The sequence below is a fragment of the Callorhinus ursinus genome, unplaced genomic scaffold (genome assembly GCF_003265705.2).
Source record: "Callorhinus ursinus isolate GAN/ISIS: 27379988/994484 unplaced genomic scaffold, GSC_fseal_2.0 scaffold56, whole genome shotgun sequence".
NCBI lineage: Eukaryota > Metazoa > Chordata > Mammalia > Carnivora > Otariidae > Callorhinus > Callorhinus ursinus.
The window spans coordinates 8,263,474-8,276,910 of record NW_027397118.1 but is presented as its reverse complement, the minus strand read 5'-3'; the positions used below and the strand labels follow the sequence as shown (position 1 = coordinate 8,276,910).

The following is a 13,437-nucleotide window of genomic DNA, read 5'->3' as shown; positions in this document are numbered from 1 at the left end:
ATGTTTCAAGGCTATGTGCTTTGCCTTCCACCCCATGGCATCCTGGTATAAGGGCTGGAGGAGACATTGGCACAGTGGCTCTTAGACTGTCATGTTAGTGAGACCCTTTGCAAGCTGGGTGAAAGCTGATTGCTCCCCTGATGAGTCCCCAGGATTTGGAAAACATCTGCAAGGAAGTTCCTGCATCTAAGAGAGACCATGTTTGTATTCTCATTAGGAATTCAGGCCTTTGGCTGTATCTAGTTTTCCTTTACAGAAGAAAAGGCCTTTGTTTAGCAGCCACAGAGCTAAAATGAAGACTAAAGTCTTTAGGGCTTTTTTTTGTATGTAGTGACCCACCTTAGGCATTTAAAATCTATTCATTGTGTGAACACTCTGGGGAGAAGCCTGTTGGCAAGAGGCTGCTTTTTGTCTCAAATATGCATTAAGTAGAATATTCAACCACAGGACTCATTAACAGGTAAATGTGAGGTGAGGCAGCCCAAACCCTGTCAGTGGTTCCCCTTTTATTTCCATTTAGATTTTAATTCCTGTTTTGGCAAGATTGAGGAGGAAAATCTTGAAATAAGAAGGAGCTTAAGAAAAAATCACAGACGGAAAAGAATGCTCATATTAAGGAATGAAAGTGATCCTTGTTTCCAGTTGTCATCTGCTAAATAACAAAATAGTGTATAATATATAAGACTGACAGTTGATTTCTGGGTTAATCTTTGAACTAAGAGAACAAGAAGACATATATCTTTGGACTGTGTTTTCTGTATTTTAAGCACCAGGCTCTGTTTTCCATCTTGGCTTTCCTGATAAGGGCTTGGTGGGTTTCTGGCACTAGCAAAGTCATTCAGCAGTTATAAGGAAAGAGAATACTAAAGATATGCTTTTATGAATCAATAGTCCTGAAAATTTTAAAACATAAGAACTGTGCTTTAACATTACATAGAATGTTTGAAGGCATATACAAGAAGTATTTCCAGTACCATATTATTAAATCGAAATAGAATGCACCAAGAAACAAAATAGAAATATACCAAACTTCAGTTTTAAGCCATCTTAAGAACTGATTCTTTGTGAATTACTTTCAACATTTACACTTTTTTGGGAGTTTCTCTAACCAAAACTTAATAATGACTCCTAAAACTCCTTAAATCTTTTATCTATTAAAATAAATACTCAGAGTGGTTTGCATTTATAGTTTATTTACTAATTGAGAAATACTGCGTTGGAAATGATTTGTTTTCTCCTGTTGTTGTTCCTTGGACATTATCATTGTAGGAGAGTGTTTTAAGGAACAATTTCAGGGGTTCCTGGGTGGCTCAGTCGGTTGAGCGGCCGGCTCTTGATTTCAGCTCAGCTCCTGATCTTTGGGTCCCGGGATCAAGTCCTGTGTCAGGCTCTGCACTCAGCAGGGAGTCTGCTTGAGGATTCTTTCTCTTTCCCTCTACCCCTCCCCCTGCTCATGCGTTTGCTTTCTCTCTCTCTCTCTCTCTCTCTCTCTCTCTCAAATAAATAAATAAATAAATGAATGAATGAATGAATCTTAAAAAAAAGGAATAGTTTCATTCAACTGTTATTTTGAAGCATGCCCTTGGTTGACAGCTGAGCTTTTCCCTGGTGCTTTTGGCTAGACACTCTCCCATGTTACTAAAAATGAAAGCTAGTACCTTGATTTTGGAAAATTAACTTCCAGTGTACCTAGATTGTTCTATGTATTGTAACCCTCTTTATTCCTCCTGAATTTATTTCTACTCTTTTGTCTTTGTTTCTACTTTTTACTGAATTTATTGCGTGTGCATGCTTTATTGTGCTCTGACTGCTAATGTGTCCGTATGTGCTGTGGTTGAATATAATTTCTTTTTTTTCGACTGCTTAAATCCAAAGAGATGGCTGAAGGTCCAGGTTTTTCTTTAAAGAACCTTGGAGTAAAATGTACAAGATCATAAATTTATAGGCATATTTCACCAGCAAAATAACTTACCAAATTAGGAAAGGAGTGTAGCATCCAGTACCTCAGATTGCCTCCATTTTTCATGTGACTACTAGTTATACAATGTTGGGTTAACAGAGCTAGTCAGCAATAGCAGTCACATTGGTATTGCAGTTGAATTATTAGTAGTAATTGTTACAGCATTTTGTAATGAGCTAAGAAATGTCTTGGTGTTTTTACCTTTATTCTTAAATAATAATTTTAAAAGTTACTCCTTAAAACGAAGTATCCTATCTCTCTCTTGGCTCCCTAAGTTTATCAGCATCTAAGTGAGTTTATCAGCATAAGACTTGAATTTTTTCCTGATTTCTTTTTAGGTCTTTGATTATTTTCCTTTTATTAATTTGATTTGATGGGCATATCAGTACATGGTAAAGTTTTATTATATATTCTGGGCATAACCCAACTCTTTATTTTACATGTCTGATGCTCTCCCTCTTTTTTTAGGCATTATATGATAGCCTTGTTTTCAGCCTAATATAACAGTCAATTAATCAAAAAGTTTCTTGTGGCTTAAAGATACCATATGCCTGGGTTCGTGGACCACTGTGGGTTATGGTCTCTTTTAAAAGCCTAAGGAAAGAGTACACATTTTGTGTTCAGCTAAACCTGAATCTCATCCTGGCTTTGTTGTTTACTATCTGTTTGATCTTGAGCAAGTTACTTTACATTCTTTAGAACTAGCTTCCTTCTGTATAAAAATAAGGGTAATAAAACCTACCGAGAAGGATTATTATGAGGATTAAATAAGATATTATATGCAAAACACTTGATATTTAGTAGCTGCCTAATAAATTTTAGTTCTTATCTTTCCTAACACCGTCTTTTATAATATTGCTGATAGGTTTTTAAGAGTAGGACTTATACAAAAATAGATAAGTTTGTTTATCTCTCTTATTTTGATATCTATCCTCTAGGTGGCCATTTGATTAAGAAAACTTGTCATACTAAACTACAGTTAGTTTGAATCAGAGTACCTAGAATCTATTCTCGTTTGAGTCCAAGCCCATTTCACTTTTGTCAATAATCACAAGTCTAAAGAAATTCTTTATGACAGTTTCCATGGGAACTCCTGTCAGACAGCAGGGAGAGCAGTCATTATTTTATGTATAGTTAGAGTTTATTTTTGTCTTATATTGGGTATGCAATGGGTTCCCTTCAAGAAGGATGGAATTTTCTGAAACACTTGTAAATTGTATCCTGCTGGGAGCTCTGATCTCTTCTTAGTAGGTCCTGCCCTGTAATCTTAAAAGATTTAAGAAATAGAGGCCATATGATGTGGCCTAACTCTCCTGGCATGAATCTCATTGACCTTAAAGCTTACTTTCTTTCTGTATCATTATCCTCAGCAGAAATGATGCTTTAGATTGTGTAAGTGAAATAGTTTCATGAGGAGTACAATGTCTTGTCTCACTGTTTCAGATTGTTACAGAATACTCACATTGTGTATCCTAAAATCTGTTTTACTCTTGATGTTTTCTTTATCTCCAATCTTCTGTGAGGCAAGATAAAGGATAAGAGGAACTTCCAGAATTCCTGATTCTGATCCAGGTGCCTACTTGAACGTTTCCAAATGGGTATATGATGGGCATCTCAAATGAAACCTGGCCAAAACCAAATTCTTATTTCTAACTCCTATTCTTATCCCAAACATGGGCCTCCCTTCATCTTCTTCATCTCAGTAAACTAAACCATTATTCTGCCAGCTATTCATGCTAAAAATACAGAGGTTATTCCTTTTTCTTTCATCCTTTTTATTCAGTTCATGTGTAAATCCTTTCTACTCCATCTCCAAAAATGTATACTAAAATCTGTCTATTTTTCTCCAGCTGTACTCCTGCCTCCCAAGTTTTAGCCACTTTCATCTCTGGTCTAAACTACCGAGATAGCCTGGAAAGAATTCACGTTCTTGCCTTACTACAATCTGTTCTCTCTCAAGCAGTGAGAAGATTTTTTTTAACCATGTAAGTCCGATCCTGTCACTTTCCTGTGATAATTTATTATCTTGAAGCATAAAATCCGCAGTCCCTTCCCTTGGGTGACCCAAGGCCCCTGGCTGTTGCCTGTCTGTAATCTTCTCATGGAGCTCTCCATTCCTCACCCGTTGCTCTTCCGCCATGCTGGCTTGATTTGGTTGCTTAAGACACACATTTTGTTTCACTTAGGCTCTCTGTGATAGCGATTTCCTCTGCCTGGAATGTTCTCTGTCCTGCTCTTTGGTAGCTTGTGCTTGTCCCTTTCGGTTGTCTTTTAGGTTCTCATCTTAAGCTTAAGTCTCCTTAGAAAGACCTTTTCTTCCTGTTCAATCTAAGTGGCCCCCAGATAGATCACTCATATGAGAGAAGAGATTTCATCTGTTTTATCCTCTCCTGCATGCCTAGAGCCTAGAAGAGGTCTTGGAGCATAATAAATGATCAGTACATCATATTGCTTAGAAAATTATATTACTTATCACACCTGAGTTCCTCCTGCCCTTTTTAGAGACAGTGTCATCGTGTGCTTAGTATATAGGCTTTAGACTCAGGCTACTGGCTCAGATCCCGGTATGATATTTATAAACTGCGTGAATTGTTTTTCTATCTACTTTCCTTCATTGGATAGTAGAGATAATAGTATATCCTTCATAAGTTCTTTTGCGAAGGTGAAATAATGTCTGTAAAGTACTTGGTGGTTGTAGTAGTGGTACTTATAATAAAGACTATAGTGTTGATGGTGACAGCAGGGACTATTTTAGTAGCTAACTTTTATTGAATATTTAATATGTGACAAGCAGTGTTATTTTCAGTGCTTTTCATTTAAATCTCACAACAATCTTTTGCCATAGGTACTATTACTTCTCTCTTGAAAACAAACAAAACAAAACAAAACAAAACACAGAGAAGTAAACTCACAAAAAGTCATGCAGCTAGGATGCAGACTCTGGCAGAACCACTGCTCCTAACCACTGCTACCTTCCCCTTCATTATGCATATTGCCTGAGTGTCCTATAAATGAATGGCAGTGATTATTATTTGCATCTTGGTTATGTTCACTGCTCTTCTCTCATTTCAAATTAGCATTTATAGGGTCTCTCTAATGTCACAGGAAGTTTGTAATATATAATACTGGTTTTAGAGAGCTCATAGCCCAATGGAACTTTATGCAGAGCTAAAGATGACTTTAGTGCTCTTGTAGATATAGAATCTCTGTCTTGGACTCTTTTAGTTGTTTCCTACTTAACTTTGCTGCTTATGGCCATCATCTGTCATTATACCACCTCTAGCAAGTCCATTCTACAAGTTCCTGTCTGGATGATTTTTCTAAAATAAAGAACTGATCTGTTACTCCCTTGCTTAACACCACTCATTAGCTCTCCATCTCCTGCAGCATTAGTGTGGGACTTTAGTGAATTCTTCTCTGGAAGTGACATTTGAGCTGCAGGAGGATGTAGAAGTCAAATGAGAAGTTAGGGGGAAGAGGATTCTAGGCTAGGATCTTGGGGACAGATAGCTGGACATTTGAGGAGCACTGAGAAGGCTAAAGGACAAAGCACTGTGAATGACAAATAGGAGAGAGAAGATGGCTGGGATGGGCAGGGCATTGGAAGCCTTGAAGATAACTTGGATTTTATTGTGAGAAGGAAAGCCATTGAAAATTTGCAGTAATACAGTGATAAGACTTAGTAACGTTTTATGAAGATCCTTTGGCTACTAAGTGAAAAATAGATCGGAGAGTGGGGAAAGGTAGGGAGCAGCTGATGGCAGAAGCCATGTATTATATGTCTGTCTCTGACACTTAACACAGGGCACAGTGCCAGGCATGGGTCACTCAGTCCATGTTGGGTGATTAATGTCTGTGAAAGTGCAGATATTGACTCTCTCATCAGTCTAGATTCAGAAAATGTGATCACTTTGATTATGCATTGGAATCCATGTGCCATTTATTATATAATTTTTGACTCAGTGGACTGACTTTTAGAAGGGGGACCAATTCAACAGATTTCCTGTGTGTGTGTGTGTGTGTGTGTGTGTGTGTATAGTAAATTCTTATAAATATATATCTTATTTTATGTCATTATAATTTTTGTCCATATTTTAAAATGACAGATTGGCTATTCTATTTCTGTAGAATAACCTGCAAAATTGTGCAAAGTTCTGCTGTCTCTTTTCTTGGTTCAGGCTAGAAGATACATATGGAGATTTGATTTACCTGTTAAGAGATGTTGGGTTCATGACAGATATAAATATTTTATTTTTACTGGTAGGCATATAGTTAGAATATGTCTTTTATGATTTTGAAGGGAGTTTATTTTCAAATCCTTAAGTAGAAAACAAATAACAGAAAATTGTAACTGCATGTTATATATTAGGTCTTGAAAAGTTAGTAAGTGCTTTTTGATGGTTCATTGTAGTTTCCTGTGATGTGTTTTTAATAAATTCACACTTGTTCTCATTTTTGTCACATTAGGCTTTGGCTGCCTTGGTTAGAAATGGTTTTTAAAAAATGAAAAACTTGTTCCTGTTTTCTATTTTGTTCCCTCTTTTCCTTACAGATTTTATTAGTTACTTTTTACCAAGAATGATATGACTACACCTTAGTCCTTTAAAGACATTCCTCATTTTTAATTTCTCGATTTCATAGCTTTCTTCTCTTTCAGTTTGTATTTCACAGATTTCTTGAGGAAGTCGCTTTTGCTTTTATAGATGAACAGTGACTTCCAAAAACCACAGTGCATAATTAAGTGTATAATTGAAATTGGCCATTTTTATAGGTTCTGATATATGTCTCATGTATTCTTGGTTGTCTTTCAAAATATACATCTTAAGCGTGTAATTGCAATTGGCCAATTTTGTAGGTTCTGATATGTGTCTCATGTGTTCTTGGTTGTCTTTCAAAATATATACATCATTAGTTTTCAACTTGTTATATAAAATTTTATAGAACATGCATATAATATAAAATGGTTTATAATTTTATTATAAATTTTATATAACATGTATATAATATAAAGTGTTACATAAAAATTTTTAAAGCTTATTGTTGTATTTGCTAATAAAGCAGTAACAAATCAGTAACCTCACACCATTTCCATGGCCTGCCTTTTTGGTCATTTAAGATTCAAGTTTTATAGCTCAGGACTGAATTTTTACAAATATATAGATCCTAGTCATGGAGATGAACAGCCATGATGTTATTTGGATGACAGACTGAGTCTTATTGCTAAAGCTGTGAAGGTGTTCTGACGAGGATAGGCACAGGGTTCAGGATTGGACAGTTGAGCTTTGGGCAGTATTTTATCATATATGTGTTCATTCCTGGTGTATTTTGAAAACATTCATATCATCGGGTGCTTAACTTGTATTTTCTATTATATTTCTATCTTCCTTTCGCAGTTGAACCAGTGAATTTTGTGTTTAAAATGTTTTTCTTTATGTGGCTACATTAATTTTTAAGCTTGATCATAAATATCTGATGGTTGCTTATAGTTAGAAAAAATTAGTTTGTCATAAACATGACCTTGGCTTGCTGTGGCTTTAATCAATGAACTGTTTTTTCCATGAAGTTTTCAGCTTATAGGACAGTTTGTTTGTGTATGTAATTTGCATCTGAACTTTTAATAGTTTCTGATTTACGGTGATTTGTCTCATCTTTTTTTTCTTTCTGTCTTCTAAATATATTTCTTTCATGAATTTGCATCTGTAACCAAATGGCAGTTGTGCAGATTTAATTCTTCAGAAATTAAGGGTGAGGGAATAAACCTCTAAACCTACTGTGATCTGTCATTTTAAATATTTTGACCTAAGCATTAACTGATGATATATTGTGATGATGGAAATTTTGGCAGGTCTCAAGTAACTCTTGTGTGTGAATGAGAGAGTATGTGTGTGTATAATTTGACCATAGACCTTGCTGTCTTAATCTTACTATGTTCTCTCTCATTAAATAAAAACAATATATTTAATAAGTTTTGAACAATAGAACATCCTATGGCCGAGTGATTTCAAAGTAGGCAGCATTGTTAGTTTTTGTTTTTTGTACCCCCCCCAAAAATTATTTATTTATTTATTTATTTAGAGAGAGAGTAGGGGGTAGTGGCAGAGGGAAAGGGAGAGAGAATCTCCAGCAGACTCCGTGCTGAGTGCTGAGTACGGAGCTTGACAGAGGGCTCCATCTCAAGACCCAGAGAGCGTGACCTGAGCCTAAATCAAGAGTCAGAGGCCTAACCAACTGAGCCACCCAGGTGCCCTACCACTCTTAGGTTTTGACCAGTTTGGTGCTATAGATTTGGTTAGGTGACTTCATCTGGAAATTAGTAGTAAGAAATCTGGAGCTCTAGAGAAAATATAGTAAACATCAATGAGGCTTTGCTCATGATGGAGTATAGGAAATAAAGCCATGCCCCACTGGGTGACGTTTCAAACTTTCATACTTATAAATACATTTTAAAACACAACTTATTTAGAAATAATTGCTTTAAAAGGTTCTTTAAACATAATTTTATTTGGTATTATGATGTGCTTTTGTAGAGAGTATTAATCATTTCAACTGATACATTTCTGCTTTGGTGGGAATTTTTCTGTTCAAATTGAGCCCCTTACAAATATGGCTCATATGAGCTAGTTGATTTTATTTATTTATTTATTAAATAATTTTTTATTGTTATGTTAATCACCATACATTACATCATTAGTTTTTGATGTAGTGTTTGAGCTAGTTGATTTTAGACCTTTAGCTTTTGTTTCTGTTAAGCATCTTTTAAATGGTCTACTGATGACAATGAAGTTTTCATGTTAAATATTTTTCATATTTAAAATTCTTCATAATAAGAGCTTGTTTTCTTTTCTTTTTTTTTTTAATTTTTTTATTGTTATGTTAATCACCATATATTACATCATTAGTTTTTGATGCAGTGTTCCATGATTCATTGTTTGTTCATAACACCCAGTGCACCATGCAAAACGTGCCCTCCTCAATACCCATCACCAGGCTAACCCATCCCCCCACCCCCCTCCCTCTAGAACCCTCAGTTTTTCAGAGTCCATCATCTCTCATGGTTCGTCTCCCCCTCTGACATACTCCCCTTTTCTTCCTCTCCTGTTATCTTCTTCTTTTCCTTTTTTCTTAAAATATGTTGCGTTATTTGTTTCAGAAGTACAGATCTGTGATTCAACAGTCTTGCACAATTCACAGCGCTCACCGTAGCACATACCCTCCCCAATGTCTATCACCCAGCCACCCCATCCCTCCCACCCCCAACCACTCCAGTAACACTCAGTTTGTTTCCTGAGATTAAGAATTCCTCATATCAGTGAGGTCATGTGATACATGTCTTTCTCTGATTGACTTATTTCACTCAGCATAACACCCTCCAGTTCCATCCACGTCGTTGCAAATGGCAAGATCTCATTCCTTTTGATGGCTGCATAATATTACATTGTGTATATATACCACATCTTCTTTATCCATTCATCTGTCGATTGGCATCTTGGCTCTTTCCACAGTTTGGCTATTGTGGACATTGCTGCTATAAACATTGGGGTGCACGTACCCCTTCGGGTCCCTACATTTGTATCTTTGGGGTAAATACCCAGTAGCGCAATTGCTGGATCGAACGGTAGCTCTAATTTCAACTGTTTGAGGAACCTCCATACTGTTTTCCAGAGTGGTTGCACCAGCTTGCATTCCCACCAACAGTGTAGAAGGGTTCCCCTTTCTCCACATCCCCGCCAACATCTGTTGTTCCCTGACTTGTTAATTTTAGCCATTCTGACGGGTGTGAGGTGGTATCTCATTGAGGTTTTGATTTGGATTTCCCTGATGCCGAGCGATGTTGAGCACTTTTTCATGTGCCTGTTGACCATTTGGATGTCTTCTTTGGAGAAATGTCTGTTTATGTCTTCTGCCCATTTCTTGATTGGATGATTTGTTCTTTGGGTGTTGAGTTTGATAAGTTCTTTATAGATTTTGGATACTAGCCCTTTATCTGATATGTCATTTGCAAATATTTTCTCCCATTCTGTCGGTTGTCTTTTAGTTTTGTGCACTGTTTCTTTTGCTGTGCAAAAGCTTTTTATCTTGATGAAATCCCAATAGTTCATTTTTGCCCGGGCTTCCCGTGCCTTTGGCGATGTTTCTAGGAAGAAGTTGCTGCGGCTAAGGTCGAAAAGGTTGCTACCTGTGTTCTCCTTTAGGATTTTGATGGACTCCTGTCTCACGTTTAGGTCTTTCAACCATTTGGAGTCTATTTTTGTGTGTGGTGTAAGGAAATGGTCCAGTTTCATTCTTCTGCATGTGGCTGTCCAATTTTCCCAACACCATTTGTTGAAGAGACTGTCTTTTTTCCATTGGACATTCTTTCCTGCTTTGTCAAAGATGAGTTGACCATAGAGTTGAGGGTCCATTTCTGGGCTCTCGATTCTGTTCCATTGATCTATGCGTCTGTTTTTGTGCCAGTACCATACTGTCTTGATGATGACAGCTTTGTAATAGAGCTGGAAGTCCGGAATTGTGATGCCGCCAGCTTTGCTTTTCTTTTTCAGTATTCCTCTGGCTATTCGGGGTCTCTTCTGGTTCCATACAAATTTTAGGATTATTTGTTCCATTTCTTTGAAAAAAGTGGATGGTATTTTGATGGGGATTGCATTGAATGTGTAGATTGCTCTAGGTAGCATTGACATCTTCACAATGTTGATTCTCCCAATCCATGAGCATGGAACGTTTTTCCATTTCTTTGTGTCTTCTTCAATTTCTTTCATGAGTATTTTATAGTTTTCTGAGTACAGATCCTTTGCCTCTTTGGTTAGATTTATTCCTAGGTATCTAATGGTTTTGGGTGCAATTGTAAATGGGATAGACTCCTTGATTTGTCTCTCTTCTGTCTTGTTGCTGGTGTATAGGAATGCCACTGATTTCTGTGCATTGATTTTATATCCTGCTACTTGACTGAATTCCTGTATGAGTTCTAGCAGTTTTGGGGTGGAGTCTTTTGGGTTTTCCACATACAGTATCATATCATCTGCAAAGAGTGAGAGTTTGACTTCCTCTTTGCCGATTTGGATGCCTTTGATTTCTTTTTGTTGTCTGATTGCTGTGGCTAGGACTTCTAATACTATGTTGAATAGCAGTGGTGAGAGTGGACATCCCTGCCGCGTTCCTGACCTTAGGGGAAAGGCTCTCAGCCTTTCCCCATTGAGAATGATACTCGCTGTAGGTTTTTCATAGATGGCTTTTATGATATTGAGGTATGTACCCTCTATCCCTATACTCTGAAGAGTTTTGATCAAGAAAGGATGTTGTACTTTGTCAAATGCTTTTTCTGCATCTATTGAGAGGATCATATGATTCTTGCTCTTTCTTTTGTTAATGTATTGTATCACGTTGATTGATTTGCGGATGTTGAACCAGCCTTGCAGCCCAGGAATAAATCCCACTTGGTCATGGTGAATAATTCTTTTAATGTACTGTTGGATCCTATTGGCTAGTATTTTGGTGAGAATTTTTGCATCCATGTTCATCAAGGATATTGGTCTGTAATTCTCTTTTTTGATGGGGTCTTTGTCTGGTTTTGGGATCAAGGTAATGCTGGCCTCATAAAATGAGTTTGGAAGTTTCCCTTCCATTTCTATTTTTTGGAAGAGTTTCAGGAGAATAGGTATTAATTCTTCTTGAAATGTCTGATAGAATTCCCCCGGGAAGCCGTCTGGCCCTGGGCTTTTGTTTCTTGGGAGATTTTTGATGACTGTTTCAATTTCCTTAGTGGTTATAGGTCTGTTCAGGTTTTCTATTTCTTCCTGGTTCAATTTTGGTAGTTGATACATCTCTGGGAATGCACCCATTTCTTCCAGGTTCTCTAATTTGCTGGCATAGAGTTGCTCATAATATGTTCTTATAATTGTTTGTATTTCTTTGGTGTTGGTTGTGATCTCTCCTCTTTCATTCATGATTTTGTTGATTTGGGTCATTTCTCTTTTCTTTTTGATCAGTCTGGCCAGGGGTTTATCAATCTTGTTAATTCTTTCAAAGAACCAGCTCCTAGTTTCGTTGATCTGTTCTACTGTTCTTTTGGTTTCTAGTTCATTGATTTCTGCTCTGATCTTTATGATTTCTCTTCTCTTGCTGGGTTTAGGCTTTATTTGCTGTTCTTTCTCCAGCTCCTTTAGGTGTAGGGTTAGGTTGTGTATTTGAGACCTTTCTTGTTTCTTGAGAAAGGCTTGTATTGCTATATACTTTCCTCTCAGGACCGCCTTTGCTGTATCCCAAAGATTTTGAACAGTTGTGTTTTCATTTTCATTGGTTTCCATGAATTTTTTTAATTCTTCTTTAATTTCTTGGTTGACCCATTCATTCTTTAGTAGGATGCTCTTTAGCCTCCATGTATTTGAGTTCTTTCCGACTTTCCTCTTGTGGTTGAGTTCTAGTTTCAAAGCATTGTGGTCTGAAAATATGCAGGGAATGATCCCAATCTTTTGGTACCGATTGAGACCTGATTTGTGACCTAGGATGTGATCAATTCTGGAGAATGTTCCATGGGCACTAGAGAAGAATGTGTATTCCGTTGCTTTGGGATGGAATGTTCTGAATATGTCTGTGAAGTCCATTTGGTCCAGTGTGTCATTTAAAGTCTTTATTTCCTTGTTGATCTTTTGCTTAGATGATCTGTCCATTTCAGTCAGGGGGGTGTTAAAGTCCCCCACTATTATTGTATTGTTGTCAATGTGTTTCTTTGCTTTTGTTATTAATTGCCTTATATAATTGGCTGCTCCCATGTTCGGGGCATAGATATTTACAATTGTTAGATCTTCTTGTTGGATAGACCCTTTAAGTAGGATATAGTGTCCTTCCTCATCTCTTATTACAGTCTTTGTTTTAAAATCTAGTTTGTCTGATAGAAGGATTGCCACCCCAGCTTTCTTTTGGTGTCCATTAGCATGGTAAATGGTTTTCCACCCCCTCACTTTCAATCTGGGGGTGTCTTTGCGTCTAAAATGAGTCTCTTGCAGACAGCATATTGATGGGTCTTGTTTTTTAATCCAATCTGATAGCCTGTGTCTTTTGATTGGGGCATTGAGCCCATTTACATTCAGGTTAACTATTGAAAGGTATGAATTTAGTGCCATTGTATTACCTGTAAGGTGACTGTTAACTGTCTGTTGTCTGTGTTCGTTTCTGCTCTTTGCTGCTTTTAGGTTCTCTCTTTGCTTAGAGGACCCCTCTCAATATTTCTTGGAGGGCTGGTTTCGTGTTTGCAAATTCCTTTAGTTTTTGTTTGTTCTGGAAGCTTTTTATCTCTCCTTCTATTTTCAGTGATAGCCTAGCTGGATATAGTATTCTTGGCTGCATATTTTTCTCGTTTAGTGCTCTGAAGATATCTTGCCAGTCCTTTCTGGCCTGCCACGTCTCTGTGGATAGGTCTGTTGCCAATCTAATGTTTCTACCATTGTAGGTTACATATCTCTTCTCCCGAGCTGCTTTCAGGA

At 37.1% G+C, this 13,437-nt stretch overlaps 1 protein-coding gene across 3 annotated transcripts in view; it reads left to right on the top strand.

The window, feature by feature from the left end:
* PHKB (phosphorylase kinase regulatory subunit beta) overlaps window positions 1-13,437 on the top strand; it is a 303,729-nt gene that overhangs the window by 4,547 nt on the left and 285,745 nt on the right. The window lies entirely within an intron of this gene.